The sequence below is a fragment of the Neophocaena asiaeorientalis genome, unplaced genomic scaffold, assembly GCF_003031525.2.
Source record: "Neophocaena asiaeorientalis asiaeorientalis breed wild unplaced genomic scaffold, Neophocaena_asiaeorientalis_V1.1 scaffold78, whole genome shotgun sequence".
NCBI lineage: Eukaryota > Metazoa > Chordata > Mammalia > Artiodactyla > Phocoenidae > Neophocaena > Neophocaena asiaeorientalis.
In genome coordinates, this window is record NW_020175018.1 from 1,790,717 (window position 1) to 1,804,281 (window position 13,565).

The following is a 13,565-nucleotide window of genomic DNA, read 5'->3' on the forward strand; positions in this document are numbered from 1 at the left end:
TAGGTTTGATGGCACACAATGGGGAAAGTACAGATTTGGAAGAAATCCTAGACCCTTTCCTCTTTCATTTCCTTATATGTTAGATGAGAGTAATGGTATACCCAGCTATGACTGGTCTGTGATAAGTGTGAACCTCCAGGATGGAGCCTCTCTAGCAATTTAAAGTAAGAGTGAGGCAAATGGTTGAACATGTACCCTGCGCCTGGAACTTGAGGGATGCCATTTAACTCTGACACCAACCTTATGGGTTAGGAAGCACTGTTTTTATTTTACTGTTAAGAGAACTGAAGGCTTGGGAAGGTTAAATTAGTTGCCTAGTCAGTGATCATTTGACTCAGAATTAAGAACCGAGTCTAATTCCAAACCCTATGCTTTTCCTGCTATACCAAGTTATCTTTTGAAACAAGATTCATTGTTCAGTTTAAAAAATTAATATTTATGCAATAAACGTCGGCAGGACATCCACCATCACCGACATAAAGAGAGTTATTGGATTCCTAAAATGGGACCGCTTGGGAAGGTGACGTTGGGGTGCACGTAACCATTTTAGTTACAGTTTTGAACTTGAAGGGAAGGCACGGAGCCACATGCGCTACAATATCTATGTGTCAGGCAAATCTATAAAGCCCCTGGAAACAGCCTATTCTCCATGAGTCTGGCCTGGAGAGAAAGAAAGTGAGTAAGTGAGAGGGAGATAAAGTGAGAAGTAGCAGACAGAGGAGCTTAAAAATCTCTCCTTTATGGAAAATTGGGCCTCATGCTAAATATAAATGTATGGCTTCCAAGAAATTAGTTAAGACATGAGAGCATTTTAGAGGGTCTAGAAATTACAACTTTCAGTTTTGAAAGAATGGACTTACATGAGCAAACAAACAAATAAATAAGGAAGCAGGGGTGGGGGAGGGAATCCCTTCTAGACAGGATCATATAGTTCAGCATATGACAGGAAAGTCAAGAAATTTAGCCCAAGAGTGATAAAAGTCAGAGGTAGTCAGGAGCAAATCGAGGCTGAATCATACAAATGAATAACTTTTCTATCATTTTTCTAAGCTTCTTTTAGGTATAGAGTTTGGCTTCATGTTTTTGGAGGAAGACTTACTAGATGAACCTTTATTTCTGCTTCAATCTCTTCATACATATAAGTATAATAATATACAACTTGCTAGGTTGTGATGATTGGAAATTACATACATAAATTTAACACACTGACTTGTGGGAGTCAGTAAACTTTTTCTTAAGTGACCAGACAGTAAATACGTTTGGCTTTGCAGCCAGATGGTCTGTCACAACCATTCAATTCTACAATAGTAGATAAAGTAGCCCTAAACATGACATAAATGAATGAGCATGGATGTGTTCCAATAAAACTTTATTTACAAAAATAGGCTGCCACCCCATGGTTTGCTGACACTTGCTGGAATATAGCAGTTAGTTAATAAATGATGACCTTATTATAAAAGCAAATACAGATTGAAATGGACAGGAAGGAAACTAACATTTTGCTGAAAGCCTACTGCATACCTATTTAGTGCCAAGCCTTATGCCAGATGCTTTTTTATACATGTTTTCATTTATCTTGTCATTTGTCATGACAACAGGTATCATTATGCCTATCTGGAAGTTAAATCTAGACTCAGGGAGGTTCTGCGACTGACATAAGAGGCAAAGGCAGCTTTTGGACCCTGATTTGTGACTCTAAAATGCGTGCTCTAAACTACTACACTGGGGTGACTCATCAAGCAACTTCCCGCAGTTCATATAAGGTGAAAACTAAAATAAGCACTTCTTGATAAGGAGAGCAGACTCCTTCAGCTTCCATTTCCCAGAGCTTCAGCAGCAATTTGGTGGCTGTCCATATGTAAGTGCAGAAATATTTGACCTCTGTCTTTCTCCCAGAGCCTCTGGCTGGACCTCAAGTTTCATACACTCCCCCCTTGGGGCATGCTTAAGCCAAGGTGTATTGTTTTCAAATGCTTATTAGATTCTAGGCAGATGTTGGCAAGTTTTATTTGGCCCGAGATGGAGTTCCAGAGTCTGCTGAAGACTGGCTGTGCTCACTGATCATCTTAGCCAAAAAGAGCTGCTAATTAGGGTGACGCTCTCCTTGTCTCTACCTCTGGAGCTAGGTTTTCCCACTCTGGGCATGCCCGTTTCAGCTCAAATGGTTTGCTTGGCTTTTTACCATAGATCTAGAGAGCAAATTTACAGTCCTTTTAAAGTCTATGAAGCCTTGTGCTCCAGTGCAGAATTTACCAGACTATGTTCCAAGACGTTCTTAGGGAGATGTTCTATGGACAAGGGTATTTGTGTTCAAATAAGTTTGAGGGTACCGGATTAAACAAAGCTGAACACTAACTGCTGTAGGATTTCTCAGATCATGCACTCTTCTACCTCAAATCTCCCATTGGCTTCTAATCACACTCTGAATAAAATTCTAACTCCCCACCACTCTCTACCGAGCTCATTTCCTCATTTCATTCAAATCTCTGCTCAAAGGTCATCTCCATGTCTCATCCTAATGAAAAGAGCACCTGCCTCACCACCAGCCATTGACCGATCCCTTACCTCGTTTTAGATTTCTTCTTAGCAAGCATCTACCGGAGATTGTATTCTAAGTTTGATTCCTTTTTTGTTGTCTACCTCTTTCACCGTTAAGCTCCATGAATAAAAGGGCCTTGCATGCCTTGTTTTCCATTGTATCTCTAGCCCTTAGAATTACATATTGAGCGAACATATGAGCTATGAATCTCCAAGAACAGGACAGTATCAAGTGTTCTCCACTCTTTTAGCCATCGAACACTTTTTTAGGTGCCTCTCATGGGAAGGCTGTTCCACAGGACACACTTTTGGGAACTGCTTCTCTAGTGGAGTCTTATTGCCAAGAACTACTTCAACAACCGATAACAGCAGCAATAACAGTAGAATACTGATATGGAGTGCATTTCTGTGCGAAGCAATGCGCTCGCACTATGTTATTTAATCACCCCGACAGCCTTATGGAGTAGGTGTTACTATTTTGCCTTTAATACAGATGAAGAAAATGAGGCTTAGAGCAAATAGCAAGCTCTCAAACCCAGAGCTTTCCGATGGCAGAGCCATACTCTTAACCATTACGCAATCCTTTTCCCGGGCTGTGAATTTCTCCGTGCCCCAAGGTAGAGAACCCCTTATCTTCATCCCTCCTTTACCCTCTCCTTCCTCCCACTAGTTGTAGACAGATCTGTGTTATAACTGCCAGATTTTCCGCTGTCTCATGTGACTCAGCCTCAAATTCCCCAGATGGGCCTCCTCTGTCCTTGGTACTGGTTTTTCAAAATTCCAGGCAGTTCAAACTTTGATCCTAGGGGCCACCTCTGAAAGTAAGGGCATTCCTTGAAGTCTGCATCCTGAGATGGTTTCCTGTCTCAGGGCTGGGCTGCCTTTCCCCGTCACGCGTTATGACAGCACTCTGAACAGCTGAGAGCCTAGAGGGCTAAGCATGAAAACAATGTCAAGTTCTGGGCTTTCTGAACAAACTCTGATGAGGAAGGGTAAGTCCAAATCTGGGACACAGCAAGGACTCCTGCCCATGGTTGAAGACAATGGGTTTTATTCCAGTTGTACTTGGTTTTAAGTAAACTAGATACAAATTCTCCTTTTTAAAACTTTATTGGCAGGAGGAGTTGACCTGTGAGCAGACAGGCAATTCTAGAATGATGAAGTGATGAGAGAGAGACACACGGGGTGGGAAGGGGTGACATGAAGGGCCATCTACTCTGCTGCAGGAGGTAGACCCTGAACTGAAGAGGGATATGAGTAGGTGAAACCACAGGGAAAGACATTCTAGGAAGGAAGGAATGGCATTTGGAAGGGCGTAAAAAGCATGAAATGGTTGGTGTGCAAAGCATGAATGAGAGCTGAAGTTACAAGGTCTGTTTGGAGACCAGGGCCAGATCATGGAGAAAACTGAGTGCCAGGCTGGGGATTTGAATTCTTCCTATGGCCAAAAGAGAACCATTTGGAAAACTTTATGCCTAGGAATGTTGATTTCTACAACCCAACATTGAGGGACAGATTGGAAGGGAAGGCTGGTGGATGGGGAGTAGTGGGGAAACTGTTGCAGTGGTCCATCTGTGAGACGCCACAGCCTGAACTAGCCTGATGATAGGGAGGGTGAGAGGCAGTGAACTGTTTTACTTGTCAAGGCAGTAGAGTCAGCAGGTTTGGTGTATGATGAGGTAGTAACCAAAAGTTGGAAAAGGAGAGGGAATTGATCCTAGAGCGTCGTCTTCATTATAATATCTGCTAAGAGAGGAATAGGTTGTGGAGGGAGGAACAATGGGTGAGTTTCAGTTTTGGCCCCTTTGAATTGTCTTGTCCTTGAATAAAATACATTTGAAGTCATTGCCTTGGAAGATCCTACTCTGGGGTTATATTCAAGAGGAATCATGGCTCCCCAGTGAACTATGACATCTAATGCAAGATACCTGGCTCCACCTCATAAATGGATAGGAAGCGTAAATAAGACACAGACCACCCTAGTGGTTTCCATAAGTACCAACTGCTAATCAATACGAGTGCAGTTGGGTTGGATGAACTGATTGATAAGAAGTTGTCAGAATCCGTGACAGTGGAGTGCTGGAGGCAATGGCAGGCAAATTCTAAGATTGGCGCCACCAATCCTACCTCCTGATGGTCACATCTTTGTGTAATTCCTTCTCCTTGAGTGTGGGATGGCTCAGAGGCTTGCTTCTTCCCAATAGAATATGGCTAAGGTAATGGGATGTCACGTCCACCATCAGGCTACTCAAGATTGTGATATCTGTCTTGTTTGCAAGCTCTCTCTCTCTCTCTCTCTCTCTCTCTCTCTGGCTTTGATGAAGCAAATGGCTATGTTGGAGAGGCCCATGTGGCAATAAACTGAGGGTGGCCTCAGGCCAACAGCCAGCAAGGAATTGAATCCAACCAACAACCACACAAGTGAGCTTGGAAGCTAATCATTCCCCTGTCGAGCCTTCAGATGAGACCCCAATCCTGGCTAACTCTGTGACTGTAGCCTCATGAGAGAACATGAAGCAGGACATCCATCTAAGCTGTGCTCGGAATCCTGACCCACAGAAACTGTAGGGTAATTAATGTGTGTTGTTCTAACTGATCCAAGTTTTGTGGGAATTTGTTGTGCAACGATAGATCGCTAATACAGAGGACTCCTTGGCTCAGTTCATGTGTGCTAAAGCTGTTCAGAGAATAAAAATCTGCTAATTTTTCCTTTCTAAAGAATGTATTAACTCTGATATTTTTTACACTGCCCCCATCTTCTAAGAGCACAAGAGAAGACCTAGGACTCAGTGCTGACCCTGTTGCCAAATGGCATGAGATCTTAGAAGGACTTTTTTTTCCCCTTCTCTGTGTCTCCGTTTCACCGTCTTTAAAATGAGGGAAGATAAACTAGGCCAGCGGTTTCCAAAACTTTTTTTTTTTTTTTTTTTTTTTGGCCGCAGAACTCTTTCATCAAATGATATTTCACGAGGAGGCTCAGTGCATAAAACAGATAAAAGAGGAGGGGCTTTAGTTGAAATGAGGTTGAGTGCTTGGCCTCCCCATCTCTCCACGGCAGCCCCCTAATATCTCGGAAGAGCCTTTTAAGTCTAGTCTCCAAGCCCCGGGCTTGGAGGTTACCAATGAGCCCTTTCAGTTTCAACATTCTATGGGTTGAAGGGAATTTTTTTTAAACAGCCTACCTATAAATTGGAGCATTCTTCTGTGACATCTCCGCATAGAGCTACCTCTGTGTGACCATCCCAGGACCCAGGACATAAGTGCCTCGGAGAGCAGGCCCCTTGCTTGGGGGCAGCACTAAAGGTGTCTCTGCCCACCATGAGCCACCTCCCCAGCAGGGGGAGCTGCTTAGGTATTTGCTTCTACTGGACTGTCTGTTCCCTAGGTGGAAAGTCATGGCTTCCTCGTCTGGCTGTACTCATGGGCTTTATTACTGTTGTTGTTTTGTATCTGGGTGCCTACCCTGGGCGCAGTGTTCCTGAGGGTCTCTGGCTGACAGGGAGTTCAGTGCTGCTCTAGGTTCTGTTGCGCTGGCTGTGGTGTGTCGCTTCTGCAGTGAGGTTACGCGGTTGCATGAAGTGCCTAGCAGAGTTCCCCAGGGCACTGCTATTAGCCAGGCTTTCCCTGGGTGGCATCCGTAGGCACAGAGCTTTCAACCAAAATATACTGACTTGCACTCAATGTTCAGTCTGCCATCTTTTTTTCTACCTACCAAATATTTTACCCAGAACACATCCCTGGGTGGTTAAATTTAAGCTCTCCAAAGTATCCCCTTGCCTAATGTCTATCACTGGCAATTCTCGTATTTGTATTAAGCATCACCCTCTCTACTGAGCCACCCTTTAAAAATGTGACTCTTCCTCTAGCAAGTAGCCTGCTACCTCTATTCTCATCTGGAAAATGGGAATAATACCTGAATACCCAATGACACAGTGGAAGAAGTACAGTTCTGGGAGTTAGGCAGTTTTGGGAGTGCCTGGAGAGGAATCCCAATACCACCACTTTCTGCTTTGTGCAAGTGACAACCTTTTGTGGCCTCAGTTTACTTAACTGTGAAATAATATTTGGTTGCTGGGAAAATCTGAGAGTGATGCACAGAAAAGTTATTTTATACATTTATAAATTCATTAGAATCCTGCTTTATTAAAACTATCTGGGGGGCTTCCCTGGTGGCGCAGTGGTTGAGAGTCCGCCTGCCGATGCAGGGGACGCGGGTTAGTGCCCCGGTCCGGGAAGATCCCACATGCCGCGGAGCGGCTGGGCCCGTGAGCCATGGCCACTGAGCCTGTGCGTCCGGAGCCTGTGCTCCGCAACGGGAGAGGCCACAACAGTGAGAAGCCTGCGTACCGCAAAAAAAAATAATAATAATAATAATCTGGCACGTGAAAATGCTTCATTCACCATAGGACACAGTTCAGAAGCCAAGCGGTGTTGCGCTATTGTTCATTTCCGTTAGGACAGCAGAGTTTCTTCAACAATACCTTTCTGAGGACCTGATACCTGCCAGCAGGTAGCTAACCTCTGGGGAGAATGAGCTCCAGCACACAGGGTTCCTGCCTCACTGATGATCTTGGCCTCAATGGCGTACAGTCAGGTGGGGCAGGGGAGTACATCGTCAGCGCAGTTATGATGTGCCGAGGTCAGTGGGGGGAAGCACAGAGCCTCTGCAGGAACTGTCAGAGGGGTGTGTATGCCCATCTGCAGGGCAAGCACTTGCTTATGTGTGCGTCCTTGCTTCACATCTCAGGCTGGCAGGAGGGCTTCACCCTCCTGCAGCTTCCAGCCCAGTAGGGGAAACATAGTACACTTGAAATCATACACTACTTATTTAATTACAGTTTCTGCAGGAAGTGGGCCCTGAAGGAGCAAGTTGAAGAGAGCTGCAGTGGCCACCTGCTGGAGATAACACTAAGGTCTGAAAGACACGCCTCCCCTGACTCTTTCTGGGCTCTGCTCTGTCCAGCCCCGTCTGCTGTCAGAGATGAACAGAATTTCAGTGTGGAGTGTGACGGTCATAAGCACTTGCTCAGGACTTGGAAGTGGGTTTGAGTTCTGGCTCCGGCAGTCACCCTCTGAGCGGCCTTGGGGAAGCTACTTAAACTTTTCCAGCCCTAGGTCCCCTAGGTTTGAATTCGGGGGACAGTTACACTTGCTAGAAGCAATTGTTGCTGATTAAATGGCATAATGCCTGTAGAGTACTCAGTAAATATTAGTTATTGCCATCAGCCCCTCCCTGAAAAACGTTTTAGACACGTTCACGTAGAATTCAGTAGCAGCCAACTCACCTCCTCCAGGGTAAGAGTTGGTCAGTGGTTAATTCTGAAACAAGCTGTCTACTTTCAGAGTTTATGAAATATCTCTGGCTGTTGACATAGGGGAAGTTCAAGGACCAACCAAAGCTATTTGAGTTACCATGGCTGCATAATTAAGGGCCTGTGAATTTCAGGATATTTCAAAAAGAAATCTGAGACAACTTGGCATGAAATGATTTTTTTTCATTTTCACTCACAAATAGACTAAAAATACACATGGAAGGGATCTTCCATTCACAATCTGCTTTCAATGTGGGCATTTGAATTTTTTCCCGTGATGGAGGGTCAAAGGGAGTGATGAAGTATTGAACTTACGTTGTTGCTAAAGTTAAGGAGAGGCAGGAAAAATGAGACAACAGAGGAGGAAACAGAACAAGGCTTCAGGGCATAACTGAAAAAAGTAGCCTGGTCACCAGGGTTAGAATCAGGTAGGCGCATAGGCTTTTCTCCTCTGCTGAGAAGGTCATAGGGTGTGTAGAACCCCTTATGGTAGGTAAGGCCACCGCTCTTTGTCTCGGATGGAATTATTGCCTATAGTTTGCAGGAGTTTGGAGGGGTTTCCTTCTTGGAAAGGAGCCTTCATCTAATGTCTCCCACATGTTGAAGGTGTTCGTACTAGCCTGGGATTAAATTCAAGGGGATTCCCTGTGATGTTAAAGTGAGAAGCGATTGAACCATAGCCCAGGGGGACTTGTGGCTCAGAGCTTACAACCATTTCCTGGCCATCCTGGCATTCACTGCCCCGAGGCTGGGCACACTGATTTCAATTTATCTCCCAATCAGCTCTTTTAAAACCAGATGCTCCGTTCACCTGGCTCTCAGAGAGGGTGCAGGCACAGGTACAGCCCTGCTTTCCCAGTCAGAGCTCCCACCTGTCAGGCTCGGCCAAGGGTGGCATGAAACTCAGCGATAATGACCTGACTGTTGCCCCTAGTGTCATTCTTCTCTCTCTCGGGGCTTGAAATTTGAACGTTTCTGTTTCCAGGCAGAGAATTTTGCCACCATGAGCTGACCTTTTCTGAGCACCATGAAAAGTGATACACGCAGGGCTATTCTGCAAAATCAGTAGACAGCGATGCCTGCTGAGGGCTTCTCTGCCATCTCGGCCAGCCACCGAAAGACATCGTTCAAGGTCCCACAGAGGTCCGCCCAGCTTGACATCAGGAGACGGTGCAGCATAAGGGAAAGAAGAGTAGGGTTTTGGTCCGCAAGTTTGTGTTCAAAGCCAACTCTGCTTCCCTCTTATGGAAATCCTCAGACGCATCATTTCACCTCCTTGGGCCTTGATTTCTCTGGCCATAAAATGGGGCTAGTAATTTATAACTTGCAGTGTGAGAGTGAGAATTTGATGAGAAACCACAGGCAAACCATCCTATCACATATGTGATATGTAGTTAACCTTCCACGTTAACTATTTTGAGTGTGTGTGTGTGTGTGTGTGTGTGTGTGTGTGTGTGTGTGTTATCATCACAGAGGGGTCGTGTATTGAATCAGCTAAACGTTTGTTCCCTACTCCCTGCATTTCAAACTGCCGTGACTACAGCATGACTTATGTATTAAGCCAGCTGGATATTTTTTCCTATAAGAAAACATGGCTATTTGTAGAAATCCAGGGGGGAAGGAGAGAGTAGGTGTTCATAGACCATTGTGAGCATTAGAAAGGGTAAGATTAAGGGGGATATGTTTTTCATTCCGACAGCTTGAATTCCCTTTCCAAATTCCATTCTGGTTATATGATCAGGCTACCGCTGCATTTATGGGTGGCCACAGTCTGGCTGGAGGGGCGGATTTAGTCAGAAAGAACGTTTTCTTCCCTTCTAAAGGCAGTTCAAAAAGCGGCAGCATTCAGAAGGAGCGTGGCGGAATGGGCCCTGATTTGGGGGTCACGGGGACCTGGGTCTGAAAACCGGCTCCATCCCTCTGAGTTCTGTTACTCATTCTCTCTGCTCTTCAGCCTCTGTCAGATAGGTACGGTCCCTTTCTCAGAGACCTGTGGCTATTTAGTAAGATGAGGTATACAGAGATTTAGAGCGTGGGTTCTCTGTATGATTTGTCTATTGCTATCATTACAATTAATTAAAAGAATCATCCTTTGCTAAGCATTTTAAACTCCCCACGTATATGCCTGTCTACCGTACTACTTGGGAAATTGCTCGGACTTCCACTGGACATGGAGGGGGCACAAATCCTTGTCAAAGCGCAGAATTGCAGCCTGAACGCACACCACCTGGCTTCATGATTTTTAACTGTGTTTTGTGTGTTCAGGATTCTGGGGAAATGTCCCAGAGGCTGAGAGCCGTGGGGTGAGTTTTAGAACCCTCCAGCCCCTGCTTCAATCAAATCGGGCCCACATTTACCTGCCATATATTAGGGTCTTGCCAATTCATTTCCATTTCATTTAATGAATATTTCCACTGCTAAAAGTAACTTTGAAAACCACTGTCTTAGAACATTAATCTTGGATAAGTCCTAGTAAATGGATAAGCAGGAAAACCAAGGAAAATCTCCATTTATTGAGCTCCTACTAAGTGCCAGGTTCTGTGCGAAGTTTGATATACGTATTATCTCACTTGAGGGTCACAAGCACCCTATGAGCTATAGATGGTCGTCCTCTTTATATGGGTGACAAAGCTGCCGGCTGGAAAGTTGGTCACTTTGGGCGGGGGAGGCAGTTACTGGGAGACGAGATAAGGAAGCTGGGTTTTGCAAAGCATAGAAAAAAATAATCTTTAACAACTGTAGAGTTTGGCAACCCCCCCTCTCAATCCTTTTCCAATTCACATGGTTTGAGCAAATCAGAGAATATTCATATTCACTTTCTTTCCCCAAATGCCATCACCTCCCTGCAACGCACAGGTTCGGAGCACACTCACTTCCATCTCCTTCCGAGGGCTGGATGCACACAAGGCTAGCGAACATTTCACAGCTTTCAAAAGCCCCGAACAAAGCTCTCCCCACTCCTGAGTTGGCCTTGCCACACTGCAGGACGAAGCAGGAAGCTGGCTGGGGTGGGCAGCAGGTTTTATTTCTAAAGCATATATGGGAAAACTCCATAAAAAGGGGGGAAAGGGTCCAGGAAAACATGAAAAAGAGGCGTTCATTCTTCAAATGGGGCTCCCTGTCCAGCTCTCCCTGTGGACGGAACGCATTTCCACAGAGTCCCCCGGCAGCATGGCACTTTATAGCCGACAGCTTCAGAATCTGCAACTGCCCAAACTCAAACATGTACATCCAACCCAGGCTTCTCCCTTTTCTCGCAACCTGTGCTGACATAACCTCCAGCTTGTAAAATACAGCCAAGAATCTGACCTGCCAGATAGTGAGATGCCCTCAGACCTGGTGAGATAAAAAGACAGGGAGCGGGGGTATGGGGGCTGAGGAACACAGAAGAAACAATCCAAGATTGGCTAAGTGCCTCTTTTAACTTCCAAAGTGGTAGCAGTTTGGGGCAATGACAGCGACTACCCAGACTTCCAGTTCTTGAGCCCTCGCTCTTCCAATCTCTTTATATTTCGTGTTCTCATAATGCCAACAGCAGTTATTGTCCCCATTTTAGAGAAGTGAAAACTGAGGCTCGAAGAGGTCACATATTTTCATCAGGGTCACATGTGTGGTGGTGATGGGGACACTAAAAGGATCCCTGGCCTCAAAACCCAAGTTCCTAATCCCCTTACAGCACGGCTGGGAACAAGAAACCCCTGCGTTCCTTCCACCATCGGCCAGGGGAGGTGTGCTTCCCATCCCTAGAGGCAATTGTTTCTCAGGGCGTTCTGCGATGAGAGATGAGGAAGGAGAGGTGATTCTAGAAAAATACGGGGTACTGCTGGCTCTAGCACCCCAAACATGCCCAGGTACCCAGCCCAGGGATCAATGAATCAGGAGGCATCCATGGGGAGTCCCCCGGCCCTTCAGACCAGAAGCCAGTGTCCACCACTCCCGTCTCCTAGTCTGCACTTTTCCACCTGGCCCTAGGAGTTACCTTCTCTGTTCTGTCCCCCAGCCCTCATCCCTTTCCATGTCTGACTACAAGGTGGATATTGGGGAACACAAGGATGGATACACAACCCTTTGTAAACTGTAAGGTAAAGGCTGTTGAGATGTAAAATTTTATTGTTCTTCTACCATCGTCTATCAGTCTCCCCCAACCCACCCCAAAGTAAGGCCATGAGCAAACTCCACTTTCAAACTCTACTTCCTTAACCCTCAAACAAAAATATTCACAGGTGAATCAGCCAGGTAGGGAGTTAAGAGTAAATTCTTACTTTCCCTCAGAAGAAGGACAGAGATAAAAACTTACTAAAAAGTTCCTTGCACGTGGAACTATTCATAGAACTAAAACAAGCAGACAGAAATCTACAAGACTGGAAGGGGGCAAGTAGAAAACAAGTCAAGGTGCATCCGATCACAGCAAATACCCCATTTTGCCAGCAGCCAAGATAAAGCAAAAGTTTCAGAATTAGGACACCACAACCTATTTGGTCCCGGAAATGCAAACAGTGTATCACATCTTTGGAAATGGGATGAAACAGACTTACCTTTTTGGAGTTAGGAAAGACCTAGATCCTTGAGTGAACCAGCTCCATGGAATAAGTACCTGGATGTGAGCAGCGGGGCTCCCGGTGCGCTGCCCCAGTGTCACCCCGAGCCTGCTGTCTTTGTGTGGACAGGCGGGGGTGTGTGTCTGCGCGCGCGGGAGAGCTTGTGACAGTAGGCAGGCTGTGGCCAGTGCGGCCAGCTTTGGCTGGCTTATATAGCCAGCTCCTTCCTCTGTAATGGGACGCCTCGCCTCCAGACATCCTTTCCCACTTTTTCAGTTGGTGAATTAAAGGAACAGCCCTCCCAGCGGAACAGGGTTAGCTCATGAAAGACGCACTCACTCCCTGCTCTCTGCCAGGAAAAGAACTTATTTGCATACAATTTACTGCAAAAGTAGGAATTCCCTCTCCCCTCGCCTCCTGCCCCTGGCTGGGAGCAGCTGTTAGTAAAGTGGGATTTTTGCTTTGCTCCGCAAACGCAAACGGTTTGGTTTTTCTAACTGTGAGACAGAAGCCCAGGGAGCGAGAGGGAGAAGAATCAGCAGCTCTGGCTCTCTCACCAGGCAGGCTGGAAACGTGGAAACGAGACCGGGGGCTAGCCTGCCTGGGCGCTGGGCAGCAGCTGCTCGGTGGCACCTCGGAGAGAGCAGAGGGGCTGAGCCGAATTCCTGGAAAGAGGAGATAAAGCCTTTCGGAAGCCTGGGGTGTTTGGGGTTCCTCAGGGCCAGCAGAGAGATAAGGGATTAGTTCTCAGCAGGTGGGAAGAGCACTGGGAACACAGATCAGTCCGGAGTCTCTTTTGGGGAGACAGCCACGGTCCTGTCCAGCTGCCTGGAGGCGGTATTGTCCCAGCCCCGGTGCACTACAGGGGAGCAGCTTTTTGACACTGAACATGCCCTGTGCCTGGTCCTGTCTTCTAAGCTGCGTCTCCTAAAGAAAGGTCTCCAAGGTTTCTTCTCAATGCTGAAAGGTGCCCACCATAAGAAAAAAAAGTAACAAGTTAATCTTTGAAACATAAGCTGCGCCTTTGCTCTCCAGCCTGCTGTGGCTTCTTTCCAAGCTCTGAGTCATCGGTGAGTTTGGTGGTTAGCATGCATTGGGTATCCTCAGGGCACACACAGGCATGGGAGGGAGCGGGGGAAGAGGCCAGGCCAGGGCACCCACGCTTGAGCTTGTCACA

At 46.3% G+C, this 13,565-nt stretch overlaps 1 protein-coding gene across 4 annotated transcripts in view; it reads right to left on the reverse strand.

Moving 5' to 3' along the window:
* Window positions 1–12,550, reverse strand: part of TNC (tenascin C) — a 93,360-nt gene extending 80,810 nt beyond the window's left edge. For all 4 annotated transcript variants that reach the window (XM_024762668.1, XM_024762667.1, XM_024762666.1 and 1 more), the window contains exon 1: window positions 12,386–12,550. The gene's annotated coding sequence lies outside the window, so the exon portion shown is untranslated. The remainder of the gene's footprint in view (window positions 1–12,385) is intronic.
* Window positions 12,551–13,565: the final 1,015 nt, after the last annotated feature.